This window comes from Hypanus sabinus, chromosome 2 (genome assembly GCF_030144855.1).
Source record: "Hypanus sabinus isolate sHypSab1 chromosome 2, sHypSab1.hap1, whole genome shotgun sequence".
NCBI classification, from domain to species: domain Eukaryota; kingdom Metazoa; phylum Chordata; class Chondrichthyes; order Myliobatiformes; family Dasyatidae; genus Hypanus; species Hypanus sabinus.
In genome coordinates this window covers 50,166,356-50,193,411 of record NC_082707.1, presented here as the reverse complement: position 1 = coordinate 50,193,411, position 27,056 = coordinate 50,166,356, and the positions used below count along the sequence as shown (strand labels likewise).

The 27,056-nt window shown below is 38.0% G+C and overlaps 1 long non-coding RNA gene across 2 annotated transcripts; it reads right to left on the bottom strand.

Moving 5' to 3' along the window:
* Nucleotides 1-284: 284 nt before the first annotated feature.
* LOC132404690 (uncharacterized) lies at nucleotides 285-26,540 on the bottom strand. Of its 2 annotated transcripts, XR_009515647.1 has the most exons (5): nucleotides 26,434-26,540; nucleotides 21,411-21,536; nucleotides 16,493-16,603; nucleotides 6,366-6,550; nucleotides 285-394 (listed from the first exon to the last, which is right to left on the bottom strand). It is a non-coding gene; the product is annotated as an uncharacterized LOC132404690 (long non-coding RNA). The 2 variants fall into 2 exon arrangements; XR_009515646.1 differs by lacking the exons at nucleotides 285-394; nucleotides 6,366-6,550 and having other exon boundaries at nucleotides 13,561-16,603.
* Nucleotides 26,541-27,056: the final 516 nt, after the last annotated feature.

Below are 27,056 nucleotides of genomic sequence, written 5' to 3'. Positions count from 1 at the left end.
CAGCAGGCTAGCGAGCATCTATGTAAAAGAGTAATCAGTCAATATTTCGGGCCGAGACCCTTCATCCAGATCTGATGCAGTACAAAAACACAATAAGGTAAAGAACACAGCAATAAACAAAACATACAATTACATAAGATAGCTTATATACAGAGGTTGATTTGATGTGACACTAGGCACAGGAATATCTGTACATAAGGTGACTCTGACAGGGAATGATAAAGTGGTGGTGTTGGGGGACACTTCGAAATATGAAAATTATTTAGAATGATCTTTGCTGCTTTGCTGCATGTCTTCTTCTGCTGGCAGATGAGTGTGAAGCTGGTCTGATTTTGCAATTAGTTAGGTTCCACTGGAATATTTTCCGGTTGCTGAGGATCTCTCAATCCATGTCCTGGATTAATACAAAATGTGCACTTGCTAGCTGAATGAGATTCCATCACAAATTACCTTTAAAATTGGAGCAATCATATAAAGTTTTCAATGCTGCTTCCATTTTCCAAGGTACCCTCATTCATCATTTATTGGCATACTTTGTGTGTGTCCAAACGGTGATTAGGTGAATTGTAACAAACTAATACAACGTTGCCTCAACAGAATCTTGGACACACTGCGCTGAGTTGAATGTCACTCAAAGTTATTTAAAATTGATCTAGTAACTAAATTTCAGTAAGCAGGGATGACAACTTATGTGTATAACACATACAAAATGCTGGAGGAACTCAGCAGGTCAGGAAGCTACTATGAAAAGGAATGAAGCATTTTGAGCTGGGCCCCTTCATAAGTTTGAGTTGTGATGAAAGGTCTAACCTTCAAACATCGACTCAGTATTCCTTTCAATAGATGCTGCCTGATCTGCTGAGCTCCTTCAGCATTTTGTGGATGTTACTCTGGATTCCCAGCACCTACAGAATCTCTTCTGTTTACAAATCTCATGATGTAAGTTTGAAACCCAGTTAAGCAATTGCCTGTAGCAAACTTAATAATTTGAGTCAGAATGGTGCATTTGTCAGTTGTTGATGATTCAATTGCTGAATGACTGACTTACTTAATTAGTCAAAGTATTCTCATTAGAATTGCTTTGCCACTTGGCAATGATGGTTTCAGATACCTAATTCCTAACCTATGGAATTCTCTTCCCTCCTGTGATGTGCTCCTCAATATCTAACCCTGACCTAGCCTATAGTCATCTCTGGGAGTGCTGAAGTAAGCTGAAAACTTTCTGCCTTTCACGGATTTAGAAGAATTCTGCTTGCTGATAGTTGGCACAAATACAGCTGATGCCGGTAGAAGGGCTTCAAAGCCTCACCATTATGAAGCACATTTAAAAATAACCTTTTGGCTACACCAGGAGAGAAACATCAGGAAGTCTATGTATTTGTTCTAGTCTTCTGGACATGTCCTTTTTAGTGAATTGTTACAAACATGCAACATTGCTGGATTGCTAGAGTTGTGTTTTGTTTTGTTCTGAAGTGCCATCCAATATTTATCTATATTAAAAGAATTTCTACAAATATAATAATGGGTCACAACAAAGATAAAAACCGAGGAATTAGCCTTCTACTGTGTTTGAATAGCAGGTGCTGGGTGTACTGCTGTCTCTATATTGGGTGACATACAAAGGAGTTGGCATTTGCAATCAATCAAACTGAAGCTTTAGATGCAGGGATGTCTCAAATATAAATTCTGGGTTTCTGCAGAAATCAAGAATCCAATTGAGCAAAATGATCACAGACACAAAATGCTGGTGGAGCACAGCAGGTCAGGCAGGGAGAAACGCTGTCGACGTTTCGGGCCGAGACCGACACAGACTGGGAGACTGTTTCACTGAACACCTACGCTCGGTCTGCCAGAAAAAGCAGGATCTCCCAGTGGCCACACATTTTAATTCCACGTCCCATTCCCATTCTGATATGTCTATCCATGGCCTCCTCTATTGTCAAAATGAATCCAAACTCAGGTTGGAGGAACAATACCTTATATACCAGCTGGGTAGCCTCCAACCTGATGGCATGAACATTGACTTCTCTAACTTCCGTTAATGCCCCTCCTCCCCTCTTACCCCATCCCTGACATATTTAGTTGTTTGCCTGTTCTCCATCTCCCTCTGGTGTTCCCCTCCCCCCTTTCTTTCTCCCGAGGCCTCCCGTCCCATGATCCTTTCCCTTCTCCAGCTCTGTATCACTTTTGCCAATCACCTTTCCAGCTCTTAGCTTCATCCCACCCCCTCCGGTCTTCTCCTATCATTTCGCATTTCCCCCTCCCCCCACTACTTTCAAATCTCTTACTATCTTTCCTTTCAGTTAGTCCTGACGAAGGGTCTCGGCCCGAAACGTTGACAGCTCTTCTCCCTATAGATGCTGCCTGGCCTGCTGTGTTTCACCAGCATTTTGTGTGTGGTGTTGTTTGAATTTCCAGCATTTGCAGATGTCCTCGTGTTTGAGCAAAATGATCTATCATCTTTTTAGACAAATACCCCCCTTAAACTAGGCAATTTTAATAGGCATCTATTATATTTTGCTTTACAAGATGTATAGTTGTAGAAGATATCCAGTTCTTAACAAAGCTAGAACATTTTGAACAGGTTCTATTGTATTGTAGATACAGGAGTCCAATTCTGACCGTCCATGCCAATGAACGAACTATGTGGTATAGTTCCACTCTTGGCTTAATCTTGTATCCTCTGCTATTAGACTTTAAAAGAAAACCATTAATATAAAACTACTGTAACAGAAGCATTTCTTTATGCAACTCTAGGAGGAAGTGGGAATATCAATGTTGCTGCACCAGTGTAATACATGAAGCTCCATATATCATCCGTTTAATCTGAGTTTAACAGTACCTTCCCCCAAGCCATCAGACTTCTCAATACTCAGAGTCTAGACTGACATCTACATCATTTATTATTATATTGTAATTTGTCCTCTACTGTGCCTATTGACTTGTTTGTTAATGATTGTACTGCCCTGCACTGTTTTGTGCACTTTATGTAGTCCTGTGCAGGTCTGTAGTCCAGAGCAGTTTTTGTGTTGTTTCATGTAGCACCAGGGTCCTGGAGGAACGTTGTTTTGTTTTTACTGTGTACTGTACCAGCAGTTTCTGGTTGAAATGATAATAAACTTTACTTGACTTGAGAGCAGGTTGCTTCTTCTATATACTATCAGATATTGATGTGCGAACTGATTCAGTCAATCAAATCAGTCAATGTACATTTGATTGAATTAAATTTCCTGAAGAATAAGATGCTAAGGATACAGTATCGTGTTGTGGCTCCTTATAATAAAATCAGTTTTGATGTAAAGAGTTAATGCTTTTTTCCCCCCTGAAATGTTTTTTTTTTGCTTCCAAAGTTGCTTGGTCATAGTAGTTAGAACTATAGAACCATAGAACATTGCAGCACAGTAACAGGCCCTTCGGCCCTTCTTGGCTGTGCTGAAACATTTTTCTGCCTAGTCCCACTGATCTGCACCTGGACCATATCCCTCCATACCTCTCTCATCCATGTACCTGTCCAAGTTTTTCTTAAATTTTGAAAGTGAGCCTGCATTTACCACTTCATCTGGCAGCTCATTCCACACTCCCACCACTTTGTGTGAAGAAACCCCCCTAATGTTCCCTTTAAACTTTTCCCCCTTCACCCTTAACCCATGTCCTCTGTTTTTTTTCTCCCCTGGCCTCAGTGGAAAGAGCCTGCTTGCATTCACTCAATCTATACCCATCATAATTATATATACCTCTATCCATTCTCCCCTCATTCTTCTACACTCCAGGGAATAAAGTCCTAACCTATTCAACATTTCTCTGTAACTCAGCTTCTCAAGTCCCGACAACATCCTTGTAAACCTTCTCTGCAATCTTTCAACTTATTAATATCCGTCCTGTAATTAGATGACCAATACTCCAAGTTCAGCCTCGCCATTGCCTTATACAAGCTCACCATAACATTTCAACTCTTATACTCAATACCTTGAATATAAAGTTCAATGTACCAAAAGCTCTCTTTATGATCCTATCTACCTGTGACGCCACTTTTAGGGAATTATGTATCTGTATTTCCAGATCCTTCTGTTCTACTGCACTCCTCAGTGTCCTACCATTTACAGTGTATGTTCTACCTTGGTTTGTCCTTCCAAAGTGCAATACCTCACACTTGTCTGCATTAAACTCCACCTGCCATTTTTCAGCCCATTTTACCAGCTGGTTCAAATCCCTCTGCAAACTTTGAAACCTTCCTCACTGTCCATGACACTCCCAATCTTTGTATCATCAGCAAATTTTCTGATCCAATTTACCACATTATCATCCAGATCATTGATATAGATGAAAAATAACAATGGACCCAGCACTGATCCCTGTGGCACACCACTAGTCACAGGCCTCCACTCAGAGTAGCAATCCTCCACTACCACTCTCTGACTTCTCCCATTGAGCCAATGTCTAATCCAATTTACTACCACACCATGTATACCTAGTGACTGAATCTTACTAACTAACCTCCCCGGCAGGACCTTGTCAAAGGCCTTACTGAAGTCCATGTAGACAACATCCACTGATCTCCCTTCATCCACTTTCCTGGTAACCTCCTTGAAAAATTCTAATAGATTGGTTAAGCATGACCTACCATGGACAAAGCCATGTTGACTCTCCCTAATAAGTTCCTGTCTATCCAAATACTTGGAGATCCTATCTCTTAGTACTCCTTCCAATGATTTACCTACTACCAACGTCAAACTCACCGGCCTAAAATTTCCTGGATTACTTTAAGAGCCTTTTTTTAAACAATGGAACAGCATGAGGTATCCTCCAATTCTCCGGCACCTCAGCCGTAGATACTGACATTTTAAATATATCTGTCAGGGCCTCTACAATTTCAAGGTTAGTCTCCTTCAAGGTCCGAGGGAATAACCTGTCAGGTCCTGGGGATTTATATACTCTGATTTGCCTCAAGACACCAGGCACCTCCTCCTCTTCAATCTGTATAGGGTTCCATGACATCACTACTTGTTTGCCTTATTTCCAAAGACTCGATGCCAGTTTCCTTAGTAAATACAGATGCAAAAAACCCACTTAAGAACTCCCCCATTTCTTTTGGTTCCATACATAGACGACCACTCTGATCTTCAAGAGGACCAATTTTATCCCTTACTATCCTTTTGCTCTTAACATACCTGTAGAAGCTCTTAGGATTATCCTTCACCTTGACTGCCAAAGGAATCTCATGTCTTCTTTTAGCCCTCCTGATTTCTTTCTTAAGTATTTTTTGTATTTTTTATATTCCTCAAGCACCTTATTTGCTCCCTGTTGCCTATACACATTATATATCTCTCATTTCTTCTTTATCAGAGTTCCAATATTCCATGAGAACTAAGGTTCCTTATTCTTATTCACTTTGCCTTTAATCCTGACAGGAACATACAAACACTGCACTCTCAAAATTTCTCCTTTGAAGGTCTCCCACTTACCAATGACATCCTTGCTTTTTAGACCCTTTCTCATTTCTTCAGATTTAGCCCTTTTCCAGTTTAGAACCTCACCCCAAGGACCGGATCTATCTTTATCCATGATCAAGTTGAAAGTGATGGTGTTATGATCATTGGAACCAAAGTGTTCCCCTACACACACTTCCGTCACCTGTCCTAACTTGTTTCCTAATAGGAGATCTAATATTGCATCCTCTCTAGTTGGTACATCTATATTTTGATTTAGAAAACTTTCCTGAACACATTTTACAAACTCTAACCCATCTAGGCCTTTAACAGTATGGGAGTCCTATACTGTTATAGTCCCATACATGGGTGTCCCAGTTGTTTCAACACACAACAGTATAGCACAGTGCAGGACCTTTGGCCGATGTTGTTGTGCAAACCAATATAAACCTACTCCACAATCAGTCTAACCTTTCTCTCCTACACAATCCATGATCCTCCATTTTCTTACATCTATGTGCCTATCAAGGAGTGTTTGAAATGCCCTATTCTAACAGTGTCTACCACAAACTGCGGCTGCGCAGTACATGCACATATCTCACTCTTTGTAATAAAACCTACCTCTGACATCTCCCATATACTTTCCTCCATTGATCTTAGGTAGATACCCTCTAGTATTAGTTGGGAAAAAGGTACTGGCTGCCTTCCCTATCTATGGCTTTCATAATCTTATACACTGCTATTGAAAAGCTTTTCATCCTTTGTTGCTGCATAAAGAAAAGCCCTAGCTCATCCAATGTGTTCTCTAATCCAGGCAGCATCCTGGTACATTTTCTTTCCACCCTCTCTAAAGCTTCTTCTACAGTAATATGGTGACCAGAATTGAACACAATTCTCTAAGTGTGTTCTAACAGGAGTTTTATAGAGCTACAATATTACCTTGTGGTTCTTGAACTAAATCCCCGACTAATGAAGACCAACACACCATATGCCTTTTTAATCACCCCATCAACTTGTGCGGCAGCTTTGAGGACCTTAAGATCCCTGTGTTCTTCCACACTGTTATATATCCACATTTTCTTCATCAGCTTCCATGGATAGTTTATTGGCTTCTTCTAACAATCCTATGAAACAATAATTAAAATAATAATTGAACTTGTTCAGTACCAGTTTAATAATGTCTGCCAAACATACAACATAAATTCAAGGAGTCTGAACTTTAGATTCTTAGAATGATCTTTGATTATTAAGTTAAGGAATTACAACACATAAAAACAACATTTAATATACAGGATAAGAGCATAAAAACAATTAAACAGCTGGCTTTTTTGGAAACATTTGAAAATCTGTGTTAACTCTTTGTAGAATTGAATCACTGCGAGTTACAAATGATTAAAATGCAATGCCAGTTAGTAGCGCTCAACACACCAAGTCCTGTAGTTGCATCCACACTTTACGCCCTGCCTCTGAAATAAATTTCAGTGTTGATAAAGAATGCAATGTACCTACACAGAACAGTTAGAGAAGATAATTTTATTTTGTACCACATAGTCCTTGAAGGCATAAACCTATAAAGTGTTATTGAAACATTTATGGCTTCTTGTTTAATGACATCATGATTTGCACCTGCCAAGTTGTTTATTGAAGAGTGTGTTCACTTCTCCCAAAATATTACTTGATCAATCATTACATTGCTGTAAAAGGGCATAAAGAAAATTAGCCACCAATGAAAATCTAATAGAACTAAATTGATTGATTTCCCTTTCATTATTTTTCTAATGAATTAGTTGCTATTTGGAACTCTGCATATCAAGAACTCCTGAATATAATTTGTCTGTTAACAGCTCTATTGAGGAGAGAAGGATGTTCAATTTTCCATGGATGCTTGTTTGATTAAATATTTGCTAAGCTCAATAATTTGTGCAGAGTGATTATTAGAGCTGAATCATTTAACATTTGATTTTATACGCATTTTAAGTCAGCACTTGCTGCTTACAAACTTTAATGTAAGCATAGTTTCTCTGTCAATGGTAATCGCTATGCTGCTATAAAAATAGTTCCTCCACAATGTTAATAAACAGATCCACCTAAGAGAATTTTGTATCTGAGTCCCTTTTTCTTCATGGCTGCAGAGGAACATACTTATACTTTTCCTTAATGGTCTCCTGTTACTTCTCCTGATTCTTTCTTCCAGTATCATATAAGCTTTTCTGACCACTCAAACTCTTTGATTTACATTGCAGCTGCCATTTTTGAAGAAATTTATGTTTTGTGCTGATCCCATTAGATATGGCTATACGTGCAAACAATTCTTTGCAATATGAAAATGTAAGGTGGAGCTATAAACATGTGTTTGTGGTCATGTTTCACAAGTTCTATTTGCAATGAATATCAGTGGGGATTTGATTCTGAGAACACTTCGTTAACATTCCTGGGTGGTCTTTATTCATTGCAACTGTCATTATGAGTTTATCAGGTTACAAGACTATACCAATACATTTATATAAGCGTAACACTCAAGCCTCAAAGTAGAGAAAGTCTATAGACACCAGACAGCATAGATTTAGAAGCAGACCAGCAGGGTTTTTTTTTAGCATAAAGTGGAATGTCTTTGTGCTTTTAAAGCACATTTGCTCTATGGTTTAGAGTTTGACCAAAACAATTTACCAGACTAATCAATAAAAATTAAATGAAAACATGGCATGAATTTTGGTGAAGCAATGATGATGCATGTTACTGTCATACTATATCTACCTCTTTTTCAATTAAGACATCTGTGAGAAGATAAATGACAACTAATCACACTAATAGAAATGTTTATGGCACACCTAATGGGTGATGTTCCTGCATTGTGAGAAATGGTTTGTAATATGAATCCTTTCTCTACATACCTGGATGACACCTTCCACATATCTGTCAGCAAATGTTGGAACATACCTGACACTCCCTTTAATCATGAATAACACATCACAATACAGCTGCAGGGCAGTATAATTCATGAGAATACCCCCTTGTACATCAATTGCCAGTTTAACATTTTCTTTTACATGTTGACTGGCTTCCCCTTTTATTGATTGTGCTTAACAGATCGACGTGCATTTAGAGTCAAGTGAGAAGCCAGTGAAACATCTAGTGATAATTGACTATGTTAGCTTATTCCATGAAGTAGGCCATGTGTGAAAAATTATCAATAAGAATTAGAAATAGGAACAGGAGTGGGTCAACCAGCATTGCAGGCTTACGCCGCCATGCATAAAGATCAATACGATTTCCTTCACATTCTCTATTTCCCTTGATTCTCTTATATCCACAAATCTATCAGTCTCTGAGCAATTGAGCTCCCAGAGTCCTCTGGTTTGGACACATTAGATTCACCACCCTCTCTATGGAGAAATGTCTCCTCATCTTGGTCCTAAATGAAGCCCGTTCTTTACTCTGAGACTGTGTCAACTTGTTCTAGACTCCTCAGCATTTTCCCTACAGTATATCCAGTTTATCTGCTCAGTAACATTTCCTGTCATTCCTCTCATTCTTCTAAACTCTGGGGAATGTTATCTCAATTTACTCAAAATCTCTTTTTACAGAGCTAACCTAGAATCCATCTATTGAACCTTCTTTACACTCTTTTTCTGGAATTTATACCCTTTCTTTGGTTAAAAAAAAGACCAAAACTATACAATATACCTTCAGAGCATTGCATGTATTGTGCTTTCCTGTCCTTTCATACCTTTCTAAATTTTTGGGACCAAAGCAGCCCTTGCACTTCTGTTCATAATGTGTATTATGGCCAGTTTTAACAAACCAATTGCCACTGCTGGTGACCCCCACACATATGTTTTACTTTATGATGTGCCTTCCAATCACTCCAATAATGATTGTTCCAAAAGTTGAAGAACTGTGTTCAATCCTTCATCAGCAATTAGCAAACATACAATTTTGAAGTGGTGAAACTTAAGCATACTTGAGCAGTCAACAAAAGATATGACATCCATCGGTTCCCAGCTTCAAAGTGCCCTGAACAAAGCACGAATGCTTATCTTATTCTCTTCGTTTTCACCACGCCTCCTCTCATGTGACTCCTTACCATAATAAACATAATATACGTGCAACATAGAATACACTGGAGATGGAGAACAGGTGTATGGCTCCTATAGTGTGGGCTCCCCTACATTAGGGAAACCAAGTGCACATTAAGTGATCCAGAGTCCTGAATTACCTGCCACTTTAATTCTCTATCTGTCTTAGCCTATGCTCTGTGGCATTTTGCACTGCTGAAATGAGTCATAAAGTAAGTCTGAGAAGCAAGATCTCATATCACCCCTGGGTACATGACTGGTGACTAGAGTCAATGCTAAATTCTACAGCTTCAGGTAATTCACTTTCTCCATTCGCATCAACATGGGCAAAGCCATCTAAATGTAACACAGGCTGAACTACGTCTTCCCATTTCTACTCCCCATTAGCATACCCTGCCCTACATTTCACGACTCCTGTATTCCTTTGTCTGCCTTCTCATTGCTAACTGCCTTCATTTCAGCGGCTTGGCGAATAATGAGCATGTACCCCTCTGCCAAACTGTCTACATTAACACATTGGGCTACTACTTTCCCCCAGTACAACTCTATCTTCCCCGATCAAAGATAATCCATTTGTCCTACCTATCCCTTTTCCATTTCTGATTCTGATCTATAGCTTTTTCTATTTTCACGTTCAATGAATCTGATAGAACTGAAGTTCTGGGAATTGAATCACAAGCATCTAACATATGATCAAAATGACTTTTTCCCTTCTGAGAAGGCAGTGATTCCTGCACATAAAACCCAGAAAAAGATAAGATTCAGAATACTCATGAATAAAGAGCCTACCATTCTTCCATATAATATCAGAGCATTTAAAATGTGTTCTGGGAACAGGAGGCAGAATTTCAGTCAGCTAAGGGCTGGTGACTCAGCTTTACTTTTTGGTTTGGCTTTAGGGGAAGGTTTGCCTAATGCAGAATCATCATTACTTTTTAACAGGTAGCTCAATTCTCTTCCTTGGATTCATTGTTTCTGATGATCCTAATGAAACTGGTGCACCACATATTTAATATTTTTAAATTTATGTACTCTTATTGCAATTTTTCAGAATCAGGTTTATTATCACCAGCATGTGACGTGAAATTTGTTAACTTAGCAGCAGCAGTTCAATGCAATACATAATCTAGCAGAAAAAAAATAATATCATAATAATAAATAAGTAAATCAATTACAGTATATGTATGTTGAATAGATTAAAAATCGTGTGAAAAACAGAAATACTGTGTATTAAAAAAAGTGAGGTAGTCAAGTCAAATGATCAAGTTTATTATCAATTAACTATATGCATATGTACTGTCAAATAAGACTATGTTTTTCCGGACCTAGGTGTAAAGCACATCAGTACACATAACACACAATAACTTAGGAAAGTAAGAATTAAATCTATAAATGAAAAAGATAACCAAAATAAAGTGCATAAATTAAATAGTGCGGGGTACAGTACGAAATTATCTGGCGACACTTTGAAGACAATGTGGCAGGGAAATCAAAGGCCTAAATGCCTGAGGGAAAAAAGCTTCTTCCTATCCTGACCATTCTTGTCTTTATGCACCAGGTTTCCTGCCTGATTGTAGAATGTCAAAGAGGATGCTGGATGGATGGGTAGGATCCTTAAAAATACTATGGGTCCTGCGTATGCAGTTCTCTGGATAAACGTCCCCGATGGATGGTAGGAGACCCCTGTGATACTCTTGGCCATTCTCATAGTGCAGTGATTTAAAGCCTCATTCGGTTTCTCACTCTGGATTGTTGCATCAAATTACATTGAGCCCGCTGAGTGCATGGTATGGCCAAGCGTTCATTCTCAACAAGGATTCAGGAAAATGTGGGAAGAACAGCAGGGAAAGGAATACATTTTCAGCTGATTGTAGATGAACAAAAGAGGCAGCCCTGCTAAAACAAAATGATGAGGATAAAGGTGCTGAGCCATGAGAGAATGTTTGGAATATTGAGAATCAGCTCATTTGATTTTAGTTTATAAGTTCATTTGGGTTTGCAATTATCATTGAATAGAATAGAATTATATTCAGCTGACCAAATATCACCTGTTTTGTACTGTCAGCAGATGTTTAATAATATCTAAGAAAAGTAATAGAGTCACAGAATCACAGAGGGATTCGGAACGGAAGCAGAGCCATCAGCTCACAGAGTCTGCACTGATCATGAAACATCATATGTTTCGCAGTAATCCCTAATCCATTTTTATTCTCCTCACATTGTCATGAACTCCCCCTTGGTTCTGCAATTCGCCTTCACACTAGGGACAACATATAGTACGCAATTAATCCACCAACCAGTAACCATATACTGATTAATCCATAGTGCAAATAGAATTTAAAGAAATGCAAACACTAAATGTTCCCTCTCTATCACATTGAAAGGATTCTATCTTTATATTGATGCTGGCACTCATTCTCACTCTGAGAAATCCCACTAATATACATCCACTCTAAAGTTTGGTATATGACACACAGAAATATGCCCCAAATGCAAAATTTATTTTGAGAACTTAAGCTCTTTACACAATGAAGCTTCATCACTTGTTCCCAGGTTAAACGGATTTAGGAACTGGAATCACTTTATCTTCTTCCCAATAAATATGAGCACTGCTTTGACAGGAGGGTCCATGCCCTTCTTAAGTGGATTTGCCACCTTTTTCATTGTTCCGGCAATAGGTATCTTAATATATCACACTGCTGTCAACTGGCTACTGTTGGATTTTTAGCTCATTCCGGCTTTTATGCAGTATAAAAATCAGTGGTGGAGGCAGATACACTAGTGAAGTTTAAGAGACTACTAGACAGGTATGTGGAGGAATTTAAGATGGGGGGTTATATGGGAGGCAGGGTTTGAGGGTTGGCACAACATTGTGGGCCGAAGGGCCTGTAATGTGCTATACTATTCTATGTTCTAAGTTCTATAAAGGAGTGAACGGGAACCAGAAGACCATAGACAAAGGAGCAAAATTAGGCCATTTGGCCCATTGAGTCTGCTCAACCATTCAAACCTCTCAGATTTTTAAAAATTTTCTCCGTTTAGAAAATAGTCTGCACATTTATTTCTACTACCAAAGTGCATGACCATGCATTTTCCAACTTTGTATTTCATTTGTCATTCTCTTGCCGATTCTCCTAATCTGTCTAAGTCCTGTTTCCTCCACCAATCATCTGCAAACTTGGCAACAAAGCCATCTATTCCATCATCTATATCATTCATGTACAGCATAAAAAGAAGCGTTTTCAACGCAGCCCCCTGAGGAACAACACTAGTCACTGATTGCCAACCAGACAAGAATCCTTTTATTCCTTCTCGCTGCCTCCTACCAATGAGGCAAGGCTGTAATCATGTTAGTAACTTTCCTGTAATACCATGGGCTCTTAACTTGGAATGCAACCCCACGTGTGACACCTTGTCAAAGGCGTTCTTAAAGTCCAAATATACAACATCTATTACACCCCCTTTATCTATCCTACTTGTAATCTCCTCAAAGAATTCCAAGAGGTTTGTCAGCCAGGATTTTCCCTGAAGGAAAACCATGCTGACTTTGTCCTATTTTGTCCTGTGTCACCAAATACTCCATCACCTCATCCTTAACAATTGACTCCAATATCTTCCCAACAACTGAGGTCAGGCTAACTGCTCTATAATTTCCTTTCTGCTGCCTTCCTCCTTTCTTAAAGAGTGGAGTGACATTTGCAATTTTTCAGTCCTCTGGCACCATGCCTAGACTTAACTTTCTCCCTATCAAATTTCAAGTTGGACTTAATCACTGGCTCCTAAGGGCTTTTTTTTTTACCTTAAGTTCCCTAATAACCTCTAGTTCATTACATAACACCCAATCCAGTATAGTTGATTCCCTAATAGGCTCAATGACAAAGTGCTCTAAAATCAACAGATATAATTATTAACAAATGTCTATGATTGCATATCAATGTCAAATATATATCAAAGATAATAAATAATACAAAAATATTTAAATGGTAATTATGAATATTTAATATCAGTTAATATTTTGAAATTTTAGGCAAGGATTTTATTTTTAGACCCCTGGGCCTTCCAGAAATTAGGGCTGCTACAAACCATATGAAATTACAACCCCATATTATCATTTATCATTAGTTATTATTAGTTCATGTTCTTCTGTACTCAAGGTCATATTCACACCAAGTCATGTTCATCCAGCAGCCCTATATTGGTTCTAGTTAAGTAATGCTGTTTGTTTTTAATTCTCATCTTTGATTTCTCTATTTTATGGTGTCACCCCTCCTGATCTCTAACTCCAGTTCTGCAGCTCCTCTTCACCTCAAATAATCTTCACTCCTTTAACACTGGGGTCTAGCTTCTCCTTTCCCAGTTGTAGTCTTCATCTGCCAAGTACCAAGCTCTGTAATTCCCTCCTGAACCTCACCACATCTACTTCATCTTCTTCCGGCAAAATACTTGTAAATAATTGGCTCTCTGAGCAAGAAACTGGACTCTTCCTTATTGCCTCCTGATGTGCCTTGGCATCATCTTTTTGATCCAACAAGATGCAATATTGGGATATTTTACTAGGTTAAAGTTGTGGTACAAAGCAAAGTTGCTATTGTTACTATTTGGATTATTATATTGTTTCTTTCAGTACCACAAGGCCTCTTTGCAATGATTAGAATGTAAAGCAGAAGGGTTAAACTCATGAAGTAATTCAAGGAAACATTACATTTGGTCTCAGTCAAAAAGTCATACAGGTTTGCCAATGCTGAGCTGCAAGAAGATTGATGTTCGGTATATTCATAATTTCTTTTGAATCTCTCTTGTCTGATGTTCATATCTATTGAAAAGTGGTTCAACAGGAATATTTAACAAGGTGCTTTCCAGCTGTTTGGACATTTGTTTTAAAAATCCTTTCAAACAACACACACAAAATTCTGGAATCACTCAGCAGGTCAGGCAGCATCAATGGAAATGAATAAACTGTCAATGTTTTGGGCTGAGGCCCTTCATCAGGACTGGAAAGGAAAGGGAAGGTTCCAGAATAAAAAGGTGGAGAGAGGGGAAGAGGGACAAGATAGAAGGTGATTGGTGAACCAGGTGGATGGGAGAGAGAGGGGATGAAGTAAGAAGGTGGGAGGTGATGTGGAAAATGTAAAGCACTGGTAAAGAAGGAGTCTGATAGGAGAGGAGAGTAGAACATGGGATAATTGAAGGATGTGCTGATAGGCAGGTGACAAGAGAAAGAAAGAGGCCAGAGGAGGAAATAGAAGAAGAGGGAAAGGGGTAAAGGGAAAAAAAAACTACCAGTAGGAGAAGTTGATTGTTGCTCCTCCAACCTGAGAGTAGCCTCATTGTGGCAAAAGAGAAGGACATGAAGTGACATGTTTGAGCAGGAATGAGGACTGGAATTAAAATTGTTAGTCTTCGCAACATTCTACTTTCTGCGGAAGGAGCAGGGGTGCTCGACAAAGCAGACCCCAATTTGCTTCAGGTCTCAGCAATGCAGGGTAGGCTGCATTGGGACAACTGGATACAGTAGGTGACTCCAACAGGTTTGCAGGTGAAGTGTTGCCTCACTTGGAAGGACTGTTTGGGACCTTGAATGGAGGTGAAGGAGGAGGTGAATGGGCTGGTGTAGTATCTTTGTCCTTTGCAGGAATGTATGCCAGTAAGGGATTAATAGGGAGGGATGAAAGAAGTAGTTTGCCTTTCAAATAGTTGGCAACTGGATGCCTTGCACTAATGCTTTCCGTCTACTGCAGCCACAATTCAGCCCCAGTCTCACATCCGGTAAAAGGAGGCTGTGTGAAGGATCCTTAGAGATACAACAATTATTACAAAAAAATGAGATAAATTTGATAGTGGTGACTACAGTACCTCCCTGAGAATCATCTCCCAGAAGACAAGTTGATTCCAAAATGCTTTCTGACCATCTTGAAGCATTGTGGATGTGATCTGCACCTCACACCATCTCCATGAAAAACAAGAAGGAACAACGCTAATGAAGCTACATGCCTTTTCCAACTTTTCCACCACATTACTTCATTCCACTCCAGAAGAAAGATCACAACTGCAGTTAACCTCTATTGCATGTGTTCAAATGAGGCAACTTTGCTAACTTGTTCATTGTATGGAAAAAATAGGCCCTACACTCAACATCACACATTAAACGTCTTTGGCTAAAATGCCCCCAAACTTACAACATATTATCCAATAAATTATCCACCAGGAGTTGCTGGAAAATTGGACTACGACTCGTATCTCGATCTATCATCTAACGGTAGATACGATTTCATTATCCAATGAAGGTAAGCATCTAATAAAATTCACCATTATCTTCAGTGCACCAGCTATCTGAGTGAAAGGGGATTTGAAGTTCCAGATTTTAAGTTGAGCACACAACACATTATCTACTGGCCAGTAAAAATTCCTGCCTTCATGCGTGCTTCTGAGATTATGAACTATTTATAGCAGGCACTGCAAAGAACCAGAGAAATAACACCAATTCTGTACCTGCAATATCCTTCAGATATGCTGGCAGGATTAAAAAAGAAACAGAATTGCCCCCAAGCTAACATCCTGAGGAACCAATCACACTTAATCATCTCTTCTGAGAAGGGCACATTTTTTGAATGGCTAAAACTCCAGAAATAAACATTCTATTCTAAGCTTTCTGATTGCAACAAATTACCAAGTGGACACAAGAAGATAATATCCCCAAAGACTTTTTGAAAAAGTGTAATGTTCCCGCAAATTTTTTGCCTATGACTCTTCTAAGTGAAAAGGATTGCTTGGGATGTTATAAACAGAGATCAGATGTATGGTTTCAGCACACATATACATATATATGCTTCCACATATACTGCCAATTATTTCCAGCTTTTCCTATTGTATTTCAGACATTTCAACATCTGAGGTTTCTTGATTTTCTATTGGGATGGTGTTGAGAATGTAATATCCATGTGTTGGAGCACGCAAATGCAATGTACATCATTTCTGATGGAAGACACTCACGTGCCCCAGAAAGTCTGCCGTAGATTGCCTCATCAGTCATCTCAAACCCCAGATAACTGGAGTGGAAGCAAGTCTTATAATTCACAGCTTTTTCTCTTTGCTCTTGAAAACCTTTAAAATAAAATTGTTTACATTATTGGTTCAAAGGTCTTGAAAAATAATTTTGCAGAGACATAAAGAAGATCCTCTGTAAAATTTATGGCAAGTGTTCATTTTACTAGCTATAATCTATATGCAAGTAAATATTTACTAAACTGTTTAAATCTGATGAATGTCATTGAGATATATCCATTCATTCACTGAATTTGACTGCCACAATCTCTATTTGCTATCATTTGTTATCTGCTTTGGACATAATGATCTTAATTGTCCGAGAGAATGTTCCTCAGAGGTACTAATCAACCTATGCTAAGTATCAATCAGTAAGCCACAAATGGAATACTGTGTATTAACTAAATTGAAAAGGAAACTTTAAAACAGATTTAAACTATAATACTTGGAAATTAGTTGTAAATTTGCCAAACTATGTATTTTCTATCTATGTAACTTATTCTGTGTATTAAATGAAGTAAGGACTTATTCTTTCGAAAGTGAACAGACATATTTTCAGCCAAATGTATCTTTTGCCAAAGACATGCAAGGAGAGAGGATCTGTTAGAAATGGAAAGGGGTCTGCATCACAAAAACAGCTGTTCAAAGTTCAAAGTAAATTTATTATTGTAGTAGGTACATTACCCTGAGACTCATTTTCTTTCAGGCATTTACAGGAAAAATAAAGAAATACAATATAATATATGAAAAAGCAGACGTAGATAAAGATTAACAATCAATGTGCAAATAAGAGAAACAGTGCAAATAAAAAATAACACTGAAAACATGTGTTGTCAAAGAGTCCTTGAAAGCAAGTCTGTAAAATCAGCACAGTGTTGTGATCAGTGTAGTCATTTAAAGTCAGTTAAAGCTTTTAATGGTTCAGCACTTCTCATAGCAATTTTACTTCTAATACCTTTGGTAGGGCAGACCATGAAGCTAAATCTTTCTCACAACAAGTATACACACATTGCAGGTAAGTAACAGTTCAATTCCTGCTGATTTTACACTTTTCTCAGCAATTAATGGAAAACTTATTTTCTCTAATGTAAAGTTAGTTATTGTTCCGTATAATGAATGCGTTATTTCTCTCGATGTGGAGAAAGTGTTCGATCGTATAGAGTGGAATTACCTTTTTGCAGTTTTAGAAAAATTTAACCTTGGTCAAAATTTTTATCTCTTGGATTAAGTTGTTATATTTATGTCCTACCGCCTCTGTTCTGACTAACCCTCAGCAATCCCAGTCGTTTAGCCTTAAATGTGGCACCCATCAAGGATGCCCCTTAAGCCCCTTCCTTTTCAATTTGGCTGTAGAGCCACTGGCGATTGCATTCCGAAGCTGTCCTGAATTGACGGGGATCTGGGGTGGGGGAGGGGGGGGGTGTTGAGCATAAAGGTTCTCTTTACGCTGACGAGTTATTACTTTTTCTTTCAAATCTATCCACATCCTTACCCCAAATGTTTTCACTTCTTGATCAATTTAGCCAGGTTTCTGGCTATAAACTTATAATAAATAAGAGTGAACTTTTTCCAAGTAATAAAGAAGCACAAGCATTAGCATTTCGCGACCTCCCCTTTAAAGTAGTGGATAAGCAATTTACTTAACTTGGTATTACAGTTACAAGGAATTTCAAGGATCTTTTTCGTGAAAATTTTGCTAATCTTTTGAAGTCTACAAAACAGTTTGTCACAATGGTCACCTTTATCTATGTCCTTGGTAGGTCGTGTTAATGTTATTAAAATGTATCTCCTCCCTAAATTTTTATATTCATTTCAATCTATTCCAATTTTTATTCCTAAAACTTTCTTTGATTCCTTAGACTCTATTATTTTATCCTTTCTATGTAAGGGTAAGCATTCTAGACGTAATAAAGCGTATCTTCAAAAATCTAAAAAAGAAGGTGGCATGCCTTTACCTAATTTTCGTCTATATTGTGTGAAATTTTGGTCCCCTAATCTGAGGAAACACATTCTTACCATAGAGGGAGTACAGAGAAGGTTCACTAGATTGATTCCTTTGATGGCAGGACTTTCATATGAAGAAAGACTGGATCGACTGGGCTTATACACGCTGGAATTTAGAAGATTGGGGGGGATCTTATTGAAACGTATAAAATTCTAAAGGGATTGGACAGACTAGATGCAGGAAGATTGTTTCCGATGTTGGGGAAGTCCAGAACGAGGAGTTGCAGTTTAAGGATAAAGGGGAAGCTTTTTAGGACCGAGATGAGGAAAAACTTCACACAGAGAGTGGTGTATCTGTGGAATTCTCTGCCACAGGAAACAGTTGAAGCCGGTTGATTTGCTGTATTTAAGAGGAAGTTAGATATGGCCCTTGTGGCTAAAGGGATCGGGGGTATGGAGAGAAAGCAGGTACAGGGTTCTGAGTTGGATGATCAGCCATGATCATACTGAATGGCGGTGCAGGCTCGAAGGGCTGAATGGCCTACTCCTGCACCTATTTTCTAAATTTCTATATTATTGGGCAGCTAATATTTGATGTCTTATCTTCTGGTCCTTTTTTCATAGCCACCCTGACTGGCCTAAATGGGTAGCAATGGAGATGAACTCTTCTAAAGATCTCTCTGTTTCTGCACTTCTTGGATCTGCACTCCCTTGTAGTTTTCCTAGTCTAATTGTTAACCCTCTTGTCAGACATACTCTGCGAATATGGGTCCAGTTTAGGAAATTTAATGGTTTCCATGGTTTTTCCCTTTGTAGTCCTATTTTACATTATCATCTTTTTTTACCTTCTGTGCACGATTCAACATTTTATGATTGGTACAGAAAGGGCATTAGGCATTTCAAAGATCTTTTCATTGATAATCGTTTCGCATCTTTTCAACAACTCTCTGCTAAGTTTAATCTTCCTAATGCCCATTTCTTTAGGTATCTCCAAATCAGACACTTCATTAATCCTTTATTACCCAACTTTCCTGAAATGCTTGAGAAAGTCACTGTGGACTGGTTTCTTTCTATTAATCCACTGGGTAAGGGCTTAATATCTTTTATTCATGATAAATTAGTGCCTTTACGGCACGCCCCCTTTGATAAAATTAGAATGGCTTTGGAGCATGACTTAAATATTTCCTTATTTGATGTGGTCTGGTGCTCAATTCTCAAGTCAGTTAACTGAACTTCTCTTTGTGCTCGCCACTGTCTTTTACAGTTTAAGATTGTACATAGAGCTTACATGTCCAAATCTAAATTGTCCCGATTTTACTCTAAGTCCTGTTTGTGATAAGTGCAAAAGTGGCGAGGCTTCTCTTTTTCATATGTACTGGACCTGCCCTAGTCTAGAGAAATTTTGGAGAGATGTTTTCCTAACCTTATCCCATATTCTGAATTGCCACATATAACCTAACCCTCTGATTGCTCTTTTTGGTTCCTTGGCTGAGACAGATATACCTTTAAGTCCGACTAAACGTCGAACATTATCTTTTGTTTCTCTTCTGGCTAGACATTTAATTCTTCTTAGGTGGAGATATGTTGTCCCACCCACTCATGCTCAATAGCTTAATGATATAATGTCCTGTTTAGACCTTGAAAAAATTCACTACTCTCTTCTTAATTCAGACATAAAGTTTCATAAGGTGTGGGGACCTTTTCTTGAATATTTTCATAACTTTTTCTTAGACTAAGTTTTTTTTTCCAGTCCCTTACTTTCAGCTTTTTTTTCTTCGTAGTAGGCATTATTATCTTTTGCCCTTATTTTAATGTACAGTTTCAGGGGTTTGAATGTTCTGATTTATATTTCCTACATTTTGCTGTGGTTGGTCTGGAGTTTTTTTTAATCTTGTGGGGGGGTGGTTACTAACTTTACACGATTTTAGTTTGGGTGCTTTTTTATCATTATTTTGAATCACATTATCATTGTGTGGTTATCTTGCAGTGTATTGATCTCTTATTTTGGTTTTAGGGTTTTTTTGTTATAATGTTGTAGAAATGCATAAAAAATCAATAAAAAAAGTTAATCATTGTTCCTTTAGAACAGCAGGTATGTGAACTTGTAGTTATGAAATACTTGGTATTAAAGAAGATATTCCCCAATGTAAACAATGTGTTTTCAACTGTGACAACATTGTCAAATCAGAATTATTCTCCATAGCACTATACATTTGTGAATACATCAATGTATGATTTACATATTGAGAAGTAGCCCAAGAAATTGTATAATCTACAGTCTATGTGTTTTTTGTGTGGAAACCTTGTTAATCATTTTCTGGGACTTTGTAAAGATACAGTCAGAATTTACAATGTCAAGCTTAACAGTTGACTACACAAGTCATTTGTTAATCTTATAAAATTACAACCCAGTTAGAACATTTCACATGCCTTTGTTCTTTTTTTAAGCTTAGAGTCCCTGTGCAACAGACTGAAGCTGCTACAAAATTAAGACTTTGCTTTATAGATTAGAAGCAACACTGTTGAAATTGTTTATCTGATTTGAGGTATGAAATGTTTAGAAAAGATAATGAATATAAGGAGCCATCTAATTCTGAGCATATCAAAGACCACAAACCAAGACAAATAAAAACCTTAATAGATTAACCGAAAATTAAATGTTGAATAAAGAAGCAAAGCCAAAAATTAACCCCTGCAAGCCCTGCAGGGGAAATTGAGTAGCAACTCTGTGGGATGAATGTAGGATTATACATGTAGAAGCTTTCTATACTATTCAGCTCATTACTTTGAATATATTGAGGAGTGGCGTAAATCTTGAGAAATTAGTCCGCTTTGAACTGTATGCACTTGTTACAACAATTAAAGATTTCCAGTAATTTTTACAGCCTAATAGTGACCAACAATAAAAAAGTAACATTTTTACCTTCATTTCCATTTAGAAATTGCAGAACTCCTTCTCCTAACTCAAAGTAATTCATGTTTTCTTCCTCCTCCTCCTCACAGACCAATGACCAAAGCACTCACCAAGTTAATCTACTTACTGTGCCTACTGTTGGAAAAGAAAATAATGAGGAAATCGAACACTGATGTTCAAAATATAGAAAGGGAAACACTATTTTTCAAATGAATTAATAAATTAATGGTAAAAAGATGAACAGCAAAACATTTTTACTCACACTGCTTTTAAAATATAAAAGGTCATACCAAAAACTTGAATGCAATTGGAATACAACAGGACTTAAAAGAGAATATAATAAATATTTGAAGACAAAAACATGAAAGGATATGGAAAAAGGACATAAAAACAAGACTAAATGAAAATCTCCTTCAAACAACTGCCTGACAAGTGATGGACTGAGTCTAAATCAGCCAATAGGTGTTTGATGTATGACTTCAACTCTCAGCAAATATGCTGATGAAGCTGAAGGCATATTTTTGTGAGCTTTGTACTTCTATAGCTTGAAAATTGTGATGGTAAGCAACATCCCTGAATTTTGAATTTTCACCTTTGCTTTCAAATTCTGCCATATCTTCTCCTTCTTTATTTCCTTAACTTTCTCCAGTCCCATAACCCTCTGAAATAACCCTCTTGAACCATTCAAAATGAAATCATTCCACAGCTGGAGGTCATGGCAAATTTCTAAGCTCCTGAAACCCCCTCCTAACTCTGCATCTCTGCCATTCCTACCTCCGTTATGATATGCTTCCAAACATATACTTCCATAAAAATATGCTTCCAGGATTGAATGGCTTGATGGTTTTGGGCCTTTATTCACCAGAATGCAGAAGAAACCTATCAGATGGTGAAAGGCCTTGATAGAGTGGATGTGGATAGTATGTTTCCTATGGTGGGAGAGTCTGAGACCAGAGAGCACAGCCTCACAATAGAGAATTGTCCTGTTAGAATGGAGATGAGGAGGAATTTCTTTTGCTAGAGAGTGGTGAGTCTGTGGAATTTGTTGCCACAGGCAGTTGTGGAGGCCAAATCTTTATATATATTTAAGGCAGAGATTGATAGATTCTTGATTTGTCTGGGCATGAAGGGATATGGGGAGAAGGCAGGAGATTGGGGCTGAGAGGAAAATTGGATCAGCAAAGATGAAATGGCAGAGGAGTCTCGATGGACCAAATGACCTAATTCTGCTCCCATTATCTTATAGTCTTATATCTGTTTGTTCAAGTTTTTGTTCATTGCCCTTATATTTCTTTGTGGCATGAAATGAAATTTTGTAAGTTAATTCTTTTGAAATGGTTTGCAAAATAATAAATATTTTGTAAATGTAAGTTCTTGTGATATTGTATGTTACATGTGTGTCAGTACTTCATCTGCTGGGCCCACCTTTAAGAATCACAGTGAAGAAATCACAGCTGAAAATATGACATAAAACTGATATTTCATTACTTCCTACTGAATAACCACATATTGTAAACACATACTATTATTTCTTGGACTTTAAAATCCATCTCTGTTTATTTTAATTGATTGGAATATCAACTTTGTTCATTTATTTTTGAACCTGACATTCAATAGCTTTGACCTGGAACTCTGACTTCAAGAGTCTCAGGCTAGTAAATTAGAAATCAAAAGCTCATTGTTGGCTGAAAGCTTGTAAAGTACTGGAATTTAGTTAAAGTTACTCACACTATTAACATTGTTAATGGAGTAGTAAACAGCCAATAATGGAATGAAACGTAGTGTTGAATTAACATATATAAACCTTAAACTATTAAGGTTAAAGTTTGATTATATATTATCAAATTATTTAGTGAAAATAATGCAGAAAATATGTTAATATACTGAGGGGAAATTATAAGATTTAAGTGGAAGGTCTCAATAGAAGACATTAAGTTTCAATAATAGAACACAAATATTCCCACATCTAATCCTTCATTTGTTGGATAACTGCTCTTAAAATTAGATGGAAGACATTCCAAAAATACATTTTTCATCTCTTTCCATTTGTGAGAAAACAAATAATTATTTTAGCTTTTTTATCTGATCTTTTAATTTCCTTCTTAAATCCTCAGAAACACATATGAGTAGTTGAAAATGATTTGCAACCTCTGTTGCACCCCCACCCCTGTTTCTCTCCCTTTCTGAATGCCCTGCTTGTTCCTGAGTAAGGTTTAGCAGGTGCTGTTGGCCCTCAAGCACATTGTCTAAATGGCTCTTCCACTCGTGGTCGTCAATTGAAAGAAGGCAAGCTTCATCACACTCAAGCCTGATCCAGCACTTGTGCACTACAGAAGGTCTCATCCCATAAAAGTCAGAAATGGATAATTGATCCCAGTCCAGAGAAATTTGAATAATATAAAAATGTGGCATTAAAATCTATTTAAAAATTTCTAATTTAGTTTCTAATCTAATTTCAAGAGGCTCAATAATTGAATCTTAAAGCTGATAGAACCAGAAGGATGCATTTCTTTAGACATTCTGTTCTGCATCTGCTATAATGTTGGCAGGACAACAATGGAAAGTGGAATTTAAAAGGGCAAACAATGGTGCGCAAGTCTCTTCTCCTGGGTTTTTGTAGCTTATCTTTTGTTCTAATACTGGATGAGTTGGACTATTCCAATAGGAGCTTGCTGTTTATCATTTTAGGAGTTTGACTTGATTAATTAGTTTTAAGATGACTGAACTTTTCTTATATATATTTCATCCTCAGGCTTCTTTTGATCAGCAAACTAAAACATTCATCAGGGATGATCAGCATTGAAATCCACTGTGCATACTTTCATACTCCAGGAATAAATAAGTAGGGAGAGAGAGATCATGTTGTTGAGGATTGTAGATAGTTTCCTTTTACTCTTCATTGGGTCGAGTTAACGTCTGTTTTCCAGTCATTTCTTATTTTATCTCCCAAGCAGACCCCAAACACAATTTGGAGCATTTTGACCAATGTTAATAACTCAGAGAGGAGATAAAATGGTAATGTTGGAGGTCCAGTATCTGCTGTGAATAATGTGTGATTTGGCATACTGCCTGGCATACAATCTTGTAATAATGAACATCCATGCTATAAAGCAGAAAGATTTCCATGCCTTTGATCTCCACATCAGTGCTTGGTCCCTGGTAATTGATGAAGTTCTGTCTTGTTTGATACATAAATGTCTGGCACACTGTTTTATTTTGGAAAAAAGAAATTCACCCTCTTTTTGTTGGATGCTTGGTGCTTGAGTACTGTAAAGAGTGCTTCCACTTGTTCAATGTTAACATTCTAGGGGGCCAACTACTCAAAGTGATGCTTGCCCTGTTTACGTAGATTTTCTCTGAAGCAGTCATTGACTTGAACAAAAATCTATAAAAATAAAAATTCACAATAAATTATTCACTTGATTTCACAGCTCCTGGGCAGAAACCACCTCCACATTTTGTTCATCTGCTCTCATATTTTCAATACAAGAATGATGTGCTCCTATTTGGACTCAGTGCATGAGGCTTCTGGATGTGCACTAGCATACCACAATACAATTTTCATCACACTCGTTGGATTCTATTTCCTTTTTCAGATAACCAATTATTTGTAGCACGTTTATAGTGATTAATTGTGGTAGGAAATTCAAAGAATAATCTTTGAGAATAAAAAAACGCTTTGAAAATTCTCTCCAAATTTTCTACTTTAATTAGGCTAACATTTCCCATTGTTTTCCCACCAACTCACAGGTGTGAAGAGTGGGTGATGGGTGATCCTAGGCTATATGGCAAGTTAAGAGACAACAGACACTCGGATGTGGAACAAATAACAAATTGTGTGAGGAACTCAGCAGGTCAGAATCCATCTGTAAAGGTTGGGGTAGTCAATGTCATAGATCACGACTCCACATCAGGACTGAGACTGTGTAAGGAGTTAAGGGAGCGGGGTGATGTGCTGGAAAGCAGGTGGTGAATGCAAGAGAGGACAAAATCCTTTTCCTCCCTCGCTTCTCAAACCTCAGTTCCCCTGCTTTCCCCCTCCTCCACCTGGTTTGCCTGTTACCTATACACTCCACCCGCTCAGTCCCCAGTCCCCTCCTTTCTCCCACTCTCCCTCTTTTGCCTATCATCCCTCCCTTTTACTCATCACCGTCCTTTGCAATCAGATTTCACAATCTGAATTTTTGTCTCCACATCACCTCCCAGCCTCTGCAGTCTTGATGAAAGGCCTCGGCCCTAAAACATTAACTGTTTATTTTGCTCGATAGTTGCTGCCTGATCTGCTTTTCTTCCAGCATTTTGTGTGAGCTACCTCCCAAATTCCACTGCTACCTACATCATACCCTCCCCCACCTAGCTCCATATGCCTATCAATCTCTCCTCACCTATTACCTGCATCATCCCTTCCCATATAACCATATAACAATTACAGCACGGAATCAGGCCATCTCGGCCCTTCTAGTCTGTGCTGAACGCTTACTCTCACCTAGTCCCACCGACCTGCATTCAGCCCATATCCCTCCATTCCTTTCCTGTCCATATACCTATCCAATATTGCTTTAAGTGACAATACTTAACCTGCCTCTACCACTTCTACTGGAAGCTCATTCCACACAGCTACCACTCTCTGAGTAAAGAAATTCCCCCTCATGTTACCCTTAAACTGTTGCCCCCTAAGTCTCAACTCATGTCCGCTTGTTTGAATCTCCCCTACTCTCAATGGAAAAAGCCTATCCACATCAACTCTATCTATCCCCCTCATAATTTTAAATACCTCTATCAAGTCCCCCCTCAACCTTCTACGCTCCAAAGAATAAAGACCTAACTTGTTCAATCTCTTCCTGTACCTTAAGTGCTGAAACCCAGGTAACATTTAGATTTTATTATCCCCTCTTTTATTTATACAGGCTATCTCCCCTTTGTACTCTCAGTCCTGGACCTGAGAAGTCCACAATCCCTTTGCCTCCACAGACACTGCCTGACACACTGAGTTTGCCCAGCAGTTTGTTTATGATCCTAGAATACATCATACCTTCTCTAAGCTTCCAGAAGCCATCAGTCTGTCATCAATAACAAATTTCAACCACCTTCAAGCTGACTGAGATAATGCACCACAAATCTTCAAGTGTGAGGCCTTTTTAAGCAACAGAAAATAATGACTGTGTAAATATAAACCATTGTTTTTGCTGCTGAGTTATGAGTTAATGAAGCAACTGGTTACCTTTGTACCTTGCATGGTATGCTGGCTGCAGTTAAATGCAATCTTAGTGCACAAATGTATTTTTTATAAATTCCTTTTTGAAATGCCACCTTTTGAAAAACTGCTGTCAAGTGTTTCCACTGATTGGTAATGACTGTTTCTCTTGCTTCATAAATGCCATTCAGTGAAGTTTTCAGTTTGAAGTATTGTTCTGGACCAGACTCTTCTCCTAGTCATTTTAATGAGCTGAATTGAAATAAAAATTATTGTTTGCTACAGAACATCAATTTTCAGGTTTACAGGAAAAGAATGTGTAGAGCAGAAACTCATTTTAGAGCTTAACTTGCAATGTCATTGTGAAAGGCAGTGGCTTGGAAAGCCTGTTCAGTAAGAACCAACTACAGTTCTTTAAATAATTGGAAGTGGAGTAACCTCTTTAATCCTGAATGTCACCA